Genomic DNA, 13,878 nt, shown 5'->3' with positions numbered 1-13,878 from the left:
GCAACGTTAGAGGAATGACTCAATTTTATATACTATAATGGTGTCTTTCCAATCGCATTGCCTACGTCCACATTAATTGTGACTCAAGTCTCCCGTGTGCTTATTTGTATAATGTACAGACTTTCTGAAGGCAGTATAATGAGGCTTTTGGACAGAATAAAGTGTTTTACTGTCCTGTCCATCACAATAAATAGTTAAACTCTATTAATAAGGATCTGCAGTATAAACAAGCAAGCCAAAAATCAGGCCTTGGCTAAAACACTGTATATCTTTATTCTGCACAGGAAAATATGTTAGGTTTTATGAATTTCTGTAATTCTGTGAAAGCTGCTTTCATTTGTAAAAGATTAGAATAAATATAGAGGGGATGCACAGTCCTGAGGCGTTTGCATATGACTGCCTTCTTTTTACTGAAAGACATTTTTTCAGAGGGACTGTGTGGGATAAGATGGAGGGACGTGATATTTTCATTTGTGTGTTGTCTTTTCACCCGAGGTTCGGCGTTTCCTTTCATGCAGCCACATGTGGAGCGTCTCTTCCTCTGAAGTTGTGTTTGGATTAGGACAGGAGGAAGGGAACTCTCGCACATTTTCCCCGGAACTCTGTGTTTGCCTGAACCTCTCACAGAAATTAAACAATTCCACACACACCATGAGAGGGGGAGAATGGAAAAAAATGATATGAGCATGGGAGTCATATTGGGTAGTGCGAGAAAATGACCAGAAACCAGAAAAGAGGGTCGTGACACAGGTAAAAATAAAGTATTTTTGCTAAAGGAGATAAAAGAGAGGGGGGAAAAATAAATTCATTTATTATGAAAGGTATTTGACCCCTTCATGATCTTCAAGACAAATCGTGTTCATTCAATGCAACATGAAAGGAAATTTTGAATAATGTACTGCATGGCTGCTTTTTGTGTGCAATTACAATGAATGGGATTGGAGCTTTCAAGCTTAAAAAAGGACGCGAAAGCACGATGAAGTATCATAAAATTGGTCCATTTGACTCATGCTCATATATTTTTTGAAGTCCTCTGAAATCATCAATAGCTTTGTGTGAGGAACAGGCTGAAATTTAAGCTGTTAATAGCTGGACATCTTGACATCCTTCCTAGCTCTCCATGACATGTTCACGAGAGTTCACAAGAGTTCATGAGAGAAGTGATGTCAAATTCTAATGAACAAATCCTACTTTTGAGTCAAATCTTTTTAATTAAGCAGTTGATTTGGTTCATATGGTCTGAATGATTTGTTCACAAATTGCACTGATTTAAAGTTCAAGACTTAATTATCCAGTCACAGTTCACTGCAAAAAATAATATGATCAATGACTAATGTTTTAACTCATCAAAATAAGTTAAGCAATTTTGAACTGTTTTTATAAGTTATACAAGATAAAAAAAAAAAAAAATTAAAGTCAGTTTATTGTAATTCAAGTTGAAATGACTTTTAAACATCCAAGTTGATTACTTAAAAAAAAAAAAAAAAAAAAAAAAAAAATTCTAAGATCATCTTACTGGAGGGAAACTTATCAGTGAATGATGACAAAAGTCTGTTAACTGTTTGTTGTTGATATATCTGATTTGATATACATATCTAACTTGAAATCCAGCATGTATATACCTATTTTATGACATTTTTTGTTCTTTTTTAAGCTCGAAGGTTTCAGTGCACAATCATTTAAATTGCACACTCAAAATATACAGGGTTCCACGGAAGAAAGAAAATCATTCAGGTTTGGACATGAGAGTTGATAAATAATGGCAGATTTTTTTTTATTATTTGGTGAACTATCTCTTTAAGTGTGATTTAAAATTAAGAATAAATACTACCTGGAAGACATCTCATCTTCATGGAAAATAAAAAACAGACACAAAAAGGTCTTTCATGAAATAAAAAGGGTAATTATGTGCAATTAGGTGTGTATCACGCTAAGAACTTAGAGAGAGGTTTTCTATGTTTTTATATGTTTGAAAGCTGTTGGCGTGTTTGACAGCATTACCTGCACAGGAACAGTCATGCCTTTAAGCTACACAGGTTGTGTTTGGGAAAACTCAATGTTAATCATCATTTCTGCAACTCCAGTTGTCATGCATGCAGAAAGAATGGTTTAAAAAACACTTTCTGTCTATAATTTACACAGTGCAAAAAAATTGTATGATCAAGTTATGACAACATATGTTTTTACATTGTTTTACAACTTTTTTATATAAGTAATAAAAGATTCAACAAATTTGAATTTCATTAAGTTGAAATTACTTAAACATCCAAGTTGATTGTACTTAAAATTTTAAGGCAACAATTTTTTTTATTACAGTGCACTTTGAGAAATAATGGAGAAGAACATTTCACATGTATAATTTTAAAAGTATGGGGCACAAATGTATTGATCCTAATGTACACAATAATTTTGAGTACACCTAACTTTTTTTTACTGCTTTCACTAAAACACAATATATTTTCTTTAATTGTGTAACAAACAAATGACAATGCATTTCTGGGCAACTACTTTTCCATCATTTATCCAGAAAACTAACATCTGCACTGTAACTAAATTACACTTCAAAGTTTTCATTTACTGTAAAATTGTGTGCCTCAAGTCTCAAAGAGAGCATACGCACACGCACACACTAAGAAACCTTACACATGGAGGAACATGTCAAGGACTTAACACCTGGACAAGCTGAAAGGAACAGAGGAAAATGCCTTTTAATCTGTCCAAGATATGGTTTCATAGCTGTGAGCACTTACCTCATCTTTGCCTATTCGACCCCCTTCTGACACCCTCCTGCACGCAAAGATTACTGTATACCCATGCACATTCCTCCAGCTCTTATATCAAAACAGCCTCAAATCACCTGCCACTCTCACACACAGACACACACACCCAGGAAAAGCCTGTGGCCCTTTCCCCATTCCTCGAGAAAGAAAGGGGCCTTGAAATCATGACACCAGAGGGGCCGAGATATTTAAACTATTTCCGAAGACTGAGTGATGCTAAGGCTTATCAAATCTGTGAGTTTTCTAAATAACATGCATTTGGTAAGTACACATATGAAAGAATGAGATTTCAATTGCTACTCCTGGACATCAAGATCAAATGGAGAATGAATGTAGACATTTTCTAATGTCTCCTTAGAGCTCAAACAGTAGAGTGTTGGCGCTTGCAAGGTCATGGGTTCGATTCCCAGGGAAAGCAAGAACTGACAAAAATGTAAATGTGTAACTTGAAATGCAATGTAAGTGACTTTGGATAAAAGCGTCTGCCAAATGCGTAAATGTAAATGTAAATGACCCTAGGAATATCATTTATCTGAAGTTTCAGTAGATATCTCAACTTTGTCACACACTGAATATTGAAAAATTTAAATATTGAACATGTATGCAAAATAGATGATAGATGACAGACAGACAGACAGACAGACAGACAGACAGACAGAGAGATAGATAGATAGATAGATAGATAGATAGATAGATAGATAGATAGATAGATGCGGTTGGTGGTCAGTTTATGTGTAAATGTACATTTTTGACCAATGTTTTCCACTTTTGATGTCATTTCTAGTGAGAAATGAATATTATAGTAAATAAATATTTGTTTAGCTATCACCAAAGCTCTCTCTATTTTGTTGTACATGATTAAATAGTTATGCTGCCTTAGAAGTCTGTCCGAAATCATGAGGTACCTTCATGCACAAATACTGCCTGTCATTGCCTGATATAGCAAGTTTTGTCATTGACTGATATAGCTTTTACATAAATGTAGTAATAAAATTAATATATCATTTTATGAATTGCACATGGAATATTTGATATATGGAAATTATTATTACATCTAAAAATGGGATAAATCATAAAAGTCTTGTCCACATTCGAATATAGTCATTTCAACATATTTTGTCATTGCAATAGATGCATGTCTTCTCTGCACACTCAGTGACTAATACCCTGATGGCCCATTTATCATTTATCTTTAAGAGATTAGAACTGATAGGCCAACCTAAATGAAACATAACGGAGAAGTCTTTTAAGCCACTCTGGGCAATACAAATTTCCTCTGGGTACATTTAAATGTCAGATAACAGACCTAGTCTTCGTTTACCCCAATGTATAGGGCTATGAGTGAATCCTGCTCTGAAGCAGTCAAAAGCGGGCGGTCCCAAAATATGCTACAGACTTGATAAGAAATAAAAAAAATATGATAAAGTTTGAAGTGAGAACAGAGTCAGACAACACCCCTCTTCCTCTCTGTTCGTGCTCGAACGTCAGCGCATCACACGCTGACACACGTCAGAAAACAGGGTCAGGTACATCTTTCAAACACAGTCTCTTTGAGACACACTGATCTTTTGGGAAATGCTGCTCTCAAAAGTATTTGATTAAACATAGTGCGGAGAAAACACACACTCCGCTGTTTTAATCCTCTTTCTTTTACCCTCTTTTTCTCTCGCATCCCCTCCTCTCGCTGAGAAAGTGATTAGAGGGAACATTCTTTTGCCTGACACACACACACCTTTTGTAGGGACCCTTTGAGTGTCACATTGAAATGTGTGCGCTTTCTAGTGAAGCCGCTGACTGGATGAATGAAAGGAGAGGTTGGTGCAATCGATATACAAATGCAATGAAAGAGGAATGGAGAGAGAGAGAGAGAGAGAGAGAGAGAGAGAGAGAGAGAGAGAGAGAAAATAGAGACTTTGTAACTTTGACTTTGTGTGTGTTTATATATGCTGTCCTTTGAGTGTCTTTTATACATCTGTATATGTATACTCTCCTCCAGCTGCAGAGAGACTCTCAGTGCTTCTCCATGCACTTTAAAAGTCAATTTCTTTATCACAAGTAGATAAAAAAACACCCAATGCATTGAGGCGAAAGTTTCTGTGGCATATCTCCAGATGCCGGTAGGGGAGCTTATTTAGGGAACACTCGTATGGGTCGTATTTGAAGTATAGTGACAAACGACCTTTATGGTCGTATGGGTGCGAGGACTTGCTAGTGTGCTTTGGATCATTGTCCTGTTCCATTATCGGCCAAGCTTTAGCTGTGACTCTAGAATACTTTTGTATGCAGAGGATTCCATGGTCGACTCGACTGCAAGGTGCCCAGGTCCTGTGGCTGAAGAACAAGCCCAAATCATCAACCCTCCATTAGCGTGCTTTGTGCTGATATGCTGTGTTTAGTTGTCACCTAACTTGACACTGTGCATTATGGCCAAACATCTCCACTTTTGTCTCATTGGTCCAAAGGACATTGTTCCAGAAGTCTTGTGGTTTGTTCAGATGCAACTTAAAGCAAACCTAAGCCGTGCTATCTTGTTATTTTTAGAGAGAAGAGGCTTTCTCCTGGTTACCCTTCCAAACAAGCCATACTTGTCCTGTCTTTTTCTAATTGTACTGCCATGAACTTTAACATTTAACATGCTAATTGAGGCCTGTAGATTCTGAGATGTAGCTCTTGGGTGTTTTGCCATTTCTGACATTGGGGTGAATTTGCTGGGACGTCCACTCCTGGGAAGATTGGCAACGGTCTTGAATGTTTTCCACTTGTAAATAATCTTCCTTAGTGTAGAATGATGGACTTCAAATAATTTGGAAATAGCCGTATAACCCTTCCCAGATTGATGGCAGCAACAGTTGTTTCTTTAAGATCATTGCTGATGTCTTTCCTCCTTGACATTGTGTTAACACACACACACCTGAATGCTCCAGACCACCAAACTTCAAAAAACTTCTGCTTTTATAGAGGTGATCCCACTTGCTGATGATCAGTTAATCAAAGGCATTTTCTGGCACTTACCCTTATAATTCCTATGGAAGCAGTAAGGGTGTACTTAGTTTTTCAAATATGGCTTCTCTATTTTGGCCTATAGTTTTTGTTAAAGAAATAATGACTCAGATGTTGTTCATCTGAGGTTGTATTTAAGACCTGCTAAGGACCAGATTATTATTATTTTTTTATTGTTATGTCATGATAAAACCACAGAATTCAAAAAGGGTGTACTTTCTTTTTCACATGACTGTATATATATGACACTATTGGTCAAATGTTTAGAATAATAATGATTTTTTTAATGTTTTGAAAAAAGTTTTGTGAAATATTATTACAATATTTAAAATAACATATTTTAAAATGTAATTTATTCCTGTGATTTATTCAGCAGCCATTACTTCAGTGTCACATGTGTCACAGTTCTGTTAGTTTGGACTTTTAGTTTGTTTCATGTATCCTGTCTCCATGGTCACGAGCATTATGAGTTAGTTTAGTTCAGCTGTGTTTAATTAGCACCTCGTTATCTGCACTTCTTAAGTTCCTGCTTGTCTGTTGTTCATTGTCTGGTCTCGTATGTGTTTGGTTGTGTCTGCACTAGCTGTCTGTATTACCTTGTGGATTATTAAATTATCTTGAAAACCTTCGTCTTCTGATTTGCTTCCTATGCTGATTTGATAAATTTCTTTTTATTATCTATTCTTATCAAAGTTGAAAACGGTTGTGCTGCTTAATTATTTTGTAGAAACTTTTTCAGGATTGTTTAATGAGTAGAAAGTAAAAAAAAAAAAAAAACATCACTTCAGGTGACATTCAAATATTCGCAAACACATTGACAGATGAAGACAGTAACTCGAAATGGCTTGTTTATAATATTAACCTGAATGTGCTTTCAGTAGAAATCAAGGGTTTATCTAAAAGCTATTTCATTCCCTTTTAAAAAAAATTATAACGCATCCTTATTACATGTCTAAAAAAAATTAAAAATGTTTGCTTTAAGAAAAATAGCTCTTTAAGTTTTCTTGAGGATAAAGGGCGCTTGGTGTGTGTAATAATGTTAGCATGTCTGTAAAAGAAGCGCTCTTGCTTCGCCTCTTGCGTGATTGTACCCAATTATGATTCTGTTTCATCTTGCTGCAGATGTTAGGCAGAAGTGGGTCTTAAAAGAACAGGGGCGCCGGCTGAGGGGTGTCAACAGGCCCTCCGTCAAATCCTCTTTGAGGCCAGTGTCAGGTACTTTGACTGGCGGGCCTTCGTGAGGAGAGATTCTCTTCTCATCTGTCCGGAGAGCATGACAGGTGAGTGCCACATCAAATACGGCTGAATGGAGAGAAGTATAGTGATCCTTCACAGCAGAGAGATAGATGACACATGTTTGTGCCAAGGTGAGGGACAACGACCTTGGTGTCGCTTTCTTTCACACCGTCTCAGTTTGGTGAGGGTTCAGGCTCTTTAATGAAGCCGCATTTGCTCACACGAGTGAGTGGAATGATACTTTTTACAGCTTCTCCAACACTGTTCAAACAGCAAGACAGCAGACAGTAGCCCAGACAACGTGAGGCCATAAAACAGAAGCCTTTCTTATCAAGTCAAACAACTGAAACATATGGAAGCTTGTTTCTACCACGAAATAATAATAATTAAAATATATATATATATTAATAAAAAGGTAATTGTGAGTTTTTTATCTCACAATTTAGACTTTTAGACTTTTTAGATCTCCCCATTTTTATTTTTATACCTCCCCGTTTATATCTCACAATTCGGAATCACTTGCAATTGCAAGTTTATATGTAACAATTGTGAGATAAAAGTCTCAAGATAGATGAGATTTTTTAGGTGGGTCGTAGCATAAAAAAAGTTTAAAATCCCCAATAAAGACTATACAATAAGTTTTGAAAAAACTAGTAGCATAGGTTTTTTAGGTCCTCAGAACTAACTCATTTAATGCATTTTTATTAGCATATCCTTCAAAATACTATGTGCATGTCCTAGTATGAAGGGCATCTCCTTATATAACAAAGTATCAAACCATTCAGTAACCCCTGAAAAACTACCTTAGGGGATCCCAAACTTTTTATGCAAAAGGTATAATCAATCTTTTTTAGAATAAAATATGAGAAGAATGATGCAACACATTTTTTGTTCCTTATCATATTATTAGATTGACCAGGCCTGCTTATCAATTTCAGTGAATTTTCATAACCGAATGGGAAGCTATCAAAAATTATTTTAGCTAGTAATATGCAGCTTAAAGGCTTTTGAAGTAATGATCTATTGAGTCTACAGTTGGCAAACGGTCTGTGTTTGCGCTCTGATCATCAAAGGTTTCTTTACAATGTGTTTTGCAGCGTTGAGCTGTGTAGCCAATCACAAACATATCTGTTGATTTTGTAAATGCAATGTCCAATCAGAGGTGTTTAAAGCTACACTGTGTAAGATTTTCTCCCATCTAGCGGGGAAATTGTATATGACTACCAACTGAATACTACTTTCTAGCCCCTCCCATTCCGAGGGCGTTTTAACTCCTACGGTGGCCGTATTATTCCAAGATTAACATGGCTTCGAGTTCGACTTCGTCCATTGTGTACAAAGTAAAAGCAATGAAAAATAACTAAAATGTACAGTGCCCTTTGATATAACCTACAAATGGCGCCAGTAAAACTATTCATCGCCTGTGCTTCGTCGCACAGATTTATGTTACAAGGTAAACAATCCTTTTTCATCATTGACACGAGGAAAAGTATCCTAGACGTCGTTCTAGCATTTTTCACAACCATGCTATAGTTAGCCATGCAACTATAAATCTTCGAATTTACACAAATAGGCTGAATTACCTTCGGCGTACCTTTTAAAATCCTTGCTCCTCATGAGCTCTTTCCATCTTGGAAAAGCCACTTCAATATTGGCTTTAGTCTTGTTGATTTTCACTGTCGCGTTGTTGTTTTAATTCTCTCTTTCGCTTCCTTGGCGACTCTGTTACATGTCCTTGAGAATAGGCGTGATCCTCCATCTTCAACAGGCTTTCAAATCTGCCGGCAGTCGCGAGTAATCTCCCCCTCGCATTCGTCACGGTGCCACTGAGTGTAAAAGCACGAAAGGCGAAGCTTGAATTTCCAGGTATGTCCCTCTTTTTCAAGATGGAGGCGCAACATGGCTGCCGCCATTCGAGCGACTTGCTCGTATGTATTCTGAATGGCAGATTCTACGCTTACGAGAATACTTGATTAGTTGGTGGAAGTAATTACACATGAATGAGCACATATCATTTTGAAAGAACAAAGTGTTTTTTGCTAAGTATCAACTTAAAAAATTACACAGTGTAGCTTTAAGTTAGAATCCACTCACCGCTCAAAACGGCAGAGTTGTGTCTAGTGCTGAGTTCTGACCAGGCCTGGTCCAAACACAGAATTTTGCTATATTAGGTAAGGTAATTATTTTTATTGGCTGCCATGCCAATTCACGCATACAGTATGCTTGCTTTCTGTTAAAATTAACAGTGGTTTGTGCTGTTAATGTGTAGGTTGTTGCAGGCAACACATAACTTGAAACTGTTTCATGTAACCCCCACTCCCTGCAGTGATATTCAACAAGCTTGTGTTTCATGTATGTAAATACAAGTTATGTCTGGCAACGAACATATGAATTGAATTCAAGAATCAGTTTTAGTTCAGAACGAACCTTTTACCTCTGCTTCCAAATGTTGTAGTTACAGCATCTACCAGCAGGGGCTAACATTCTCTAACCAGCAAAAACACACACAGATGTTCCAGTTCATCACATTGACTATGAGCAAGGTTTCGCAAACAGTAATTTTTTATAAGTTCTTTAAACTTCTTTAAACCTTTATCATTTAAAAATGTATTTTTTTGGAAAACTATAAAAATGTTTCATTAAAAAAAGATTTTTTTTCTCATTTTAAATGGTACATTTAATATTTTATAATATATAATTTCTTCAAACTTCTTCAAAACTTTAGAATTTCAAAACATCTTTTTTTTTTTTTTTGCAAAATGTGCTTGTGCTGTTCATACATTTTTAAGTGTGGCTTAGATATATTTTGCTGCCACAGCATATCAGCTATACATGTAAAATGCATTTAAATGGCTCACATTAAACACCTCAGATTAGTCTCTTACATGTAACTAAGTTGGAAGGTCAAATGTCTGTCCTTTCCACACACACCCCTGTCTTTGAAGCAGTGATGCATCTTTAAATGGTCGAGCGGTTGCCATTATCACCTTTAGTTTTGTGTATCTCATACATCTATTCTTTCTCTGATCTCCTAAGTGCCGTCATTAACAATGTCACACACATACACATGCACAATACACTCAGGAGCTTCAATGCTGCAGGCCATTGAGGCTCTTCAAGCTAATTACGCTGTTTAGAGTCCTTTTTTTTTTTTACACGTTTGACTCTTTTGCATGAAAGAAAAATGCTTTAGAAACGTGATAAGAAGCCCAAATGTGTCTGTTCACGTTTCTCTTAAATCAGCAGACAATTTTCATAGCTCTTGAGTCAGTACGAAATGTTTTCCTGGCTTGAATGTAAAATCCGGAAAGAAAAAGAAATTGAAATATTTGCCAGTAATCAATCCTTTTTGAACCACCGTGGGATTAGTTTCATTGTTTAGTGGGTCCTTATCAAAGCGTATTATAATGATAAGAGATTTTCTTGAATCTCATATCTAATTGGTGTCAAGTTTAGCTTCTAATGGGAAAATCTGTATTTTGCATATTGTAATTATGGTGCGTTTTGAGGTTTTTGTCTTACTGTCCCCAATGACTCACATCAGAGGATTAAAACTCAAAGTGAATGAAATTCTGTTTAGTTTAAAGATATGATATTTATTTCTGCCTTTTTTCTACTACAAAGGCAAGAAAGTTGCTAAATGCTGTTTATCAGGCATGCAAATGTTTTCTGAAAAAGCATGGACCAGACACACACACAAAGACACGCATAACTTTGTCCCGCTCTCATGGAACAAAGCACAGCTTCTGTGGCTCTTTGCCATGCACAGAAAAAGACTTGGCCCTAGTCAAGAAAAACTGCACTCCTTTTTAATATCTGGAGCCTTGTTAAAGACTCACTAGGGGAAAGTCACTGCGGAGACCAACAAGGCATCTGTTATGTTCTTTGTATTCTTATAAAAAAAAAATGTTTTTAAAAAATGGAAGCAGGAGGAAATGATGCTATGGACAATAGAGCTGTTTGAACTAAATGGTAAAACAGATAAAGTGGAATTATGTAGGATTGCTTTGATGTCATTCACTTATTGTGTAACCCTTTGGTACAACTACATTTGATTTACGCTGTGTACACATTAATGTTCAAACACTTATCCTGCAACAACTATTCAGATGGTCAGAAAGTAGATTGCCGATGAAAACATTCACGCACACACACTTGTCCGGTCTCTTTTGCTCTCTCTGTCCTCAGTAGACACAGAAGCAGGAAGGAACTGCACTGCAGGCTTTGGCCGGCTCTTTCATGTCTTTGTAGTTTTATTAGTGTTGTCATTAGGGGTTTTATGGCTGGTGTTTGCCCCCTTTTTAAGTGCTGCTGTGTTTAGAAGAGGTGTGATATGATGCCTGTGTTGATTGGGCTTTTTTTGAATGAGCATCTGTCCCTCTGAGGATCATAAAAAGTCAACCCCTCTCCCAAAGGGAACATTTATATACACTGTATTTGCCTTAGGGTAGAGATCCCCTGAAGTGGACACAGCAGTCTAAAAACAGTCTGTCGATAAAAATTACATTTGAAACTTGTCAAAGACTGCAAGCTATTACTGCAAAATAAAACCCTTGAAACAAGACCCCTTTGAGAGTGGCTCAAACTTATCAAAAAAAATAAATAAATGGACATAAAATAGTTGTGGTGTAATTTTAGTATCACTGTGATACTATTATAGATTTTATGAATATTTTGAATAAAACTTTTCATTTTCATTGTGCTATTGTGATTTTTATTGTTTTATGTGTCTACAGGTTTTATTAAGTTTTTAAATATTTTAGTTCAAAATGTTTTTTTATGGATTTTGTTTGAGTTTACTATAATAACCCTGATCAGTTGCCATTTATTAGTAGTCATTGTACAAAAATATCTGACAACAGAATTGCTTACCAACAAAAATCTAGTTTTCCACATTCAAAACTTCATTCATTTCTTTTATTATTTCATTAAAACATCATTGATACTGATGACGATGTAAACTGAAAACATTTTGTCACTGTATTTGCATTTTTTTTTGGATACAAAAATGTTCTACGATTATGTGTGCAGCTCCTCTCCTTGTTGAACTTTGATTATTTCATTAAAATATTAAATATATTAGGCTATATTAAAATTATTAAATATAAATAGCTATTTTATGTTTTTCATTGTTATATTAATATTAGTGCTGTGAAATATATATATATATATATATATATATATATATATATATATATATATATATATATATATATATATATATATATATAAATACACACATATATAATATATGTAATTATTATAATAATATAATAAAAAGATAAATAATTGGTTGTGGTATGCAAACATATATTTGTTTAATGAGCCTAACTAAAATGATACCAATGTGTATGTTGGGCCTACACAATTGGTCCAAATGCTGTGAATGCCAATGTGTGTGCGAATGTGCAATTATGTGTGTGTTTGTAAGCCATCACCTTTTCTTGCCCTCTCACTCCCAATAACCACTAGCAGCACAAAGAGAAACGCTAGCCGAGAAGCAGCAGGGGCACCGTGGCTGTCATTACAGCCTGGCCACGGAGAGCAAATACCAGGCCTTAGCAACCTGCGGGAGGGAAGTGAGGAAAGAGAAGAGGAAGAAAGAGACAGAGAAAGGAGCGAGGCGAGTTAGCTTAGGAGTACCATAGTGAATGACCCCAACGTGACTCCTCAGCTCCTCAACAATCGCGCTCAGCCAGCTGGAGATGAGGTGTCGAGGGGGGCCCTCAGGGAACCCCCGGCCGAATTTACTGCCGACTCAGAGACCTGTGAATGAAACCCAATCAGCTCAGGTTCCTGCTCAGCATGAGCCCTGGACAAGGAGGAAAAAAAAGAAGCGCGCGGGACTTAGCGCTAATGCTGCCGTAGCTGCCATAAAGAGCCGGCGGAGGCCCTTTCTCACTCTCAGACAAACAGCCTCTGCATTTTTATTGTCCTTCTCCCTTAATTCCCTTCCTTTTCTCTTTGCCCAAAAGTCAATTCATCACTTCTTCTAGTTAATTTACTGCTGTTTGCTCCAATGCAACACTAAAAGCGAGTGAAAGTGAGAAGAAGGGCAAGTGTGTGAGAGGAGGAGGAGATTTCTGAAGAGGGGAGGATGAGGGAGAAACGGAGAGAAGAAGGAAAGGAGTTTGGGGGGGATACAGAGGGAAGCAGCTGTCTATTTAAAGCAGGTTGCAGCGATGCTCAGAGCTACCCCGCTGATCAATTAGCATATCTGAATCCTCGCGCTGCACGAGGTTCCCGCTCTAGCACGCTGCTAGGTGGCACTTCTGACGGAGGCGGCTTTTGAATGCGCACACAGGAATCCAGCAAACGCTCCGTGTTCCCGATCGTTTGAACAGCCACAAAAATGACTTGAAGTTCCAACTTCAAACTGAAGAGAAAAAGAAAAAGTTTCACTTTTTCCAAAAGTGGGGGGGGGACGGGGACGAATTTACTTGTTTTTTTTTTTTTTTTTTTTCTGTACTTGATGTTTAATAATTCACTGTGATGTTTCTCCCGCTCTACAGAATTCTTTGGGGTGAAGGATCCAGAAGAAAAGACAGATTTTTCCTCTGAACTGTCACCAAAGGGTTAAATTTGCTATTTGATTGACTTCTATTGTGCCAGTTGTCTATAAGCTCACGTGTCCTAATTATAGCTCATGTGAGAGAGTGGGAATGTACCTAAGTTCATGTCTGGTGAACTCTGACCTCTATGTAACATTTTATACAGGGAAAAGATTGGATCAAAACATCACAGAATACAAACTTCAAATTTGCATTATTGATGGTTATATAAATAATAAAGATAGTACACAAAGTTGCATATTTTAGCATTTTGTATCACCAGTATATATAGAGTACATCAGAACCACATT

At 36.7% G+C, this 13,878-nt stretch overlaps 1 protein-coding gene across 1 annotated transcript in view; it reads right to left on the bottom strand.

The window, feature by feature from the left end:
* The window catches only part of stx2b (syntaxin 2b), a 182,126-nt gene that overhangs the window by 74,444 nt on the left and 93,804 nt on the right, over positions 1-13,878 (bottom strand). The gene's annotated exons all lie outside the window — the stretch shown is intronic.

This window comes from Squalius cephalus, assembly GCF_949319135.1.
Source record: "Squalius cephalus genome assembly, chromosome: 16".
Lineage (NCBI taxonomy): Eukaryota > Metazoa > Chordata > Actinopteri > Cypriniformes > Leuciscidae > Squalius > Squalius cephalus.
Note: the sequence above shows the minus strand (reverse complement) of the source record. Positions and strands in the feature narration are given on the sequence as shown.